At 50.4% G+C, this 4,056-nt stretch overlaps 1 pseudogene; it reads left to right on the top strand.

The window, feature by feature from the left end:
* The first annotated feature begins 912 nt into the window (after positions 1-912).
* LOC106324246 lies at positions 913-4,010 on the top strand (annotated as a pseudogene).
* Positions 4,011-4,056: the final 46 nt, after the last annotated feature.

Genomic DNA, 4,056 nt, shown 5'->3' with positions numbered 1-4,056 from the left:
AGAACCGATCGCCCCGTATCAACGCAAGACTCAAGACCTGCGTACGCATCTCAATTCACTTAGGGCTGAGCGAACGACACGACCACTCGAGGAAGAAAATCAAGAGCAGTTTCAGCGCTTGAACGTGATCATGGGAGGATCCCCCCTGGCAACGATTCTGTCAGGTCTGTGAAAGCTTTCCGACGGAAGGCAATCACAACTAAGCGCTGGCCCACCACCCCAGAGGCTAGCCCTCCAATCACCTTTTCTACCCAAGACGCGGCAGGCGTCCACATGCCACACAACGATTCGCTCCTCGTTGACGTCGGAATTAGTGACTGCACGGTCACCAAAGTCCTCGTCGACACTGGCAGTTCGGTTGATCTCATCTTTAAGAGAACACTCGTCAAGATGGGGATAAGCCTTGACGACATGAAACCTTCAGCCCGGTCGGTAACAGGTTTTAACGGGTCAACCGAAACCATGCTCAGAACGATACGCTTGCGGGTGTACGCCGAAGGCATCGCCAAGAACGTCAAGTTCTCCGTCATCGACGTTCGAGCCCCATATAACGCAATCCTAGGTACGCCATGGATCCACGCGATGAAGGCTATCCCTTCGACCAATCACCAATGTATCAAATTTCCTGGAAACGAAGGACGGATCATCACCCTTCGGGGCGACCAAGCAGCTGCTCGAGATCTCCTCGTCGCCGAGGTAAAAAACCGGAAGGCGACTTCCCACGTCAACGCAGTCGCCAAACTAATACAGAAGACCTATCCTTTCAAGGAAGAAATTCTCGAGGTAGCCATCGACGACAGTGACCAAGCCAAGACCGTCCGAGTCGGCGCCCACCTTCCCGATGACACGAAAGATACGATCATTTCATTCTTTAGGGATAACGTCTCCACGTTCGCTTGGTCTACCTCCGACATGAAAGGGATTGACCACCCAAGCGTCACTACACACGAGCTCAACGTCGACCCAACGTTCAAACCAATTCGTCAAAAAAGGCGCAAGCTCGGCCCCAAACGATCAAAGGCCGTCAATGAAGAGGTCGACCGATTGCTGAACGCGGGCTCCATCACGGAAGTGAAGTATCCCGAATGGCTGGCAAATCCAGTCGTCGTCAAGAATAATAATGGCAAATGGAGGGTCTGTGTCGACTTCAAAGACCTCAACAAAGCATGTCCTAAAGACAGCTTCCCCCTCCCTCATATCGATCGACTTGTCGAATCAACGGCAGGCAACGAGCTGCTAACATTTATGGATGCCTTCTCTGGTTACAACCAAATAATGATGCATCCAGACGATCGAGATAAAACGGCTTTAATCACTGAATGCGGGATATACTGCTACAAAGTAATGCCCTTCGGTCTTAAGAACGCCGGCGCGACATACCAACGGCTCGTCAACAAAATGTTCGCCGAGCGATTGGGAGCGACAATGGAAGTATACATTGATGACATGTTGGTGAAATCCCAAAAGGCAGCCGATCATATCGACCATCTCAAAGACTGTTTCTTCATCTTGAACAAGTACGGCATGAAGCTCAATCCAACGAAATGCACTTTCGGCGTAACGTCCGGCGAATTCCTTGGATACATAGTTACTCAAAGAGGGATCGAGGCGAACCCAAAGAAAATAACTGCCATCCTTGACCTTCCTAGTCCCAAAAATAGTCGCGAGGTGCAACGGTTGACCGGTCGAATCGCCGCCCTAAATCGATTTATATCACGATCGACCGATAAGTGTCTCCCCTTTTCTGATCTGCTGCGCGGCAACAAGAAATTAATCTTGAACGAACACAAGGAAGCATTCGAACAGCTCAAACGCTATCTCACAACACCACCCGTGCTGGCTAAGCCAGACAAAGGTGACACGTTATACCTTTACATTGCAGTCTCTGACGCGGCTGTGAGTAGTGTGCTCATCAAAGAAGATCGAGGTGAGCAGCGTCCGATATTCTACACCAGTCAATGCATGACCGACGCAGAAACACGGTATTCGACCCTCGAAAAGATGGCATTGGCAGTTATGACTTCGGCAAGGAAGCTTCGGCCTTATTTCCAATCTCATTCGGTCGATATCCTGACAAACTTACCACTGCGAACCATCATGCAAAACTCCAATCACTCGGGCAGACTCTCAAAGTGGGCCATCGAGTTCAGCGAGTACGACGTCACGTTTCAGAGCAAACCAGCTGCAAAATCCCAAGTTCTGGCCGACTTTCTCATTGAGCTAACGCCAGAACTCGAGCAAGATCTACAACTACCCAACGCTACCTGGATTCTACACGTCGATGGATCATCTTCCAACAAAGGTTCTGAGATTGGCATCCACCTCCAATCCCCCAGCGGCGAATTGCTCCAGCAATCCTTCCGACTAGGTTTCAAAGCATCCAACAATGAAGCAGAGTACGAGTCCCTCATCGCTGGACTACGCCTTGCGCAAGCAATCCAAGCAAAGCGCATCAACGCCTACTGCGACTCTCAATTGGTCGCTAACCAGTTTAGCGGAGACTACGACGCTAAGAACGATCGAATGGATGCTTACCTTAAAGTCGTGCAGGACCTAGCCAAAAAATTTGAGTCTTTCCAGCTCACAAGGATCCCCCGCGGTGAAAACGTCTGCGCAGACGCTCTAGCGGCACTCGGGAGCAGTCCAAGCGATCAAGTAAAGCGGACCATTCCGATTCAGCATGATGAAAGCGACCATGTAGTGGCGATCGACGCAACAGACGCGATGGATACAAGTGAATCAGGAGATCGACCCGATGATACACCGCCCGACTGGCGAACCCCTTTCGTCCAATTTCTCTCCGACGGATCGCTTCCGCAAAACATATGGGAAGCCCGTCGATTGAAAACCAAGAGCGCAAACTACGTTCTCATCGATGGAAGACTACATCGTTGGACCTCTGCCAAAGTTCTGTTAACATGCCTCGGTACAGAAGAAGCGTCGTTAGCCATGGCCGAAACTCACAAAGGAGCAGCGGGAAACCATTCAGGCGGCCGAGCGCTAGCCCTTAAAGTAAAAAGCCTCGGTCTCTACTGGCCGACTATGATCGCTGATTGCGAGACGTATGCACGTAAGTGCGACAAGTGCCAACGGCACGCGTCGAATATACACAGCCCGACCGAAGTTCTACGAACTATGATGGCCCCCTACCCGTTTATGCCCTGGGCAATGGATCTCGTCGGACCAATGCCAAGGTCCAGACAACGCAAATACGCCTTGATAATGACGGACTACTTCACCAAGTGGGTTGAAGCGAAAGCATTAGTCCACACCACCGACAAAGAAGTCCAAAATTTCATCTGGAAAAACATCATCTGCAGACACGGTCTCCCCTACGAAATAGTCACCGACAACGGTTCTCAATTCATTTCCAACAACTTCCGTGGTTTTCTGGAACGATGGGGGATTCGCTTGAACACGGCGACGCCTCGCTACCTACAATGCAACGGACAAGCCGAAGCCACCAACAAAACAATCCTCGATGGCATCAAAAAACGCTTGGACCTCAAGAAGGATCATTGGGCCGATGAATTGGATGGAGTACTTTTTCGCACCGGACAACACTGCGAAGCGCGACCGGTCAAACGCCATTCTCTCTGGCATACGGAGTCGAAGCTATGGCTCCGGCGGAAGTCAACGTCACGAGCCTTCGCCGAGCAAAGATGCCATGAAATGAGGAACTCAACAGAGAGATGCTATTTGATGCTTTAGATGCGATCGAGGAGCGAAGAGACCAGGCGCTGCTCCGAATCCAGAACTACCAACACCTTGCTGAATCCTATTACAACAAAAAAGTGCACGCTCGACCATTAAAACTCGGCGATCAAGTCCTTCGCAAAGTGTTTGAGAACACGAAAGAATGGAAGGCCGGCAAGTTGGGGACGAACTGGGAAGGACCATACAAGATAGTCGAAATCGTTAAGCCTGGTGTTTACCGATTGGAAACCTCAACTGGTGAGCCACTACCCAGAGCCTGGAACGCCTCCAACCTTCGGAAGTACTTTACATAACAATCCGACATCAGACGGTAAAAAAAAAAAAAAAAAAAAAACAAAG

This window comes from Brassica oleracea, chromosome C2 (assembly GCF_000695525.1).
Source record: "Brassica oleracea var. oleracea cultivar TO1000 chromosome C2, BOL, whole genome shotgun sequence".
In the NCBI taxonomy this organism is placed as follows: Eukaryota; Viridiplantae; Streptophyta; class Magnoliopsida; order Brassicales; family Brassicaceae; genus Brassica; species Brassica oleracea.
Note: the sequence above shows the minus strand (reverse complement) of the source record. Positions and strands in the feature narration are given on the sequence as shown.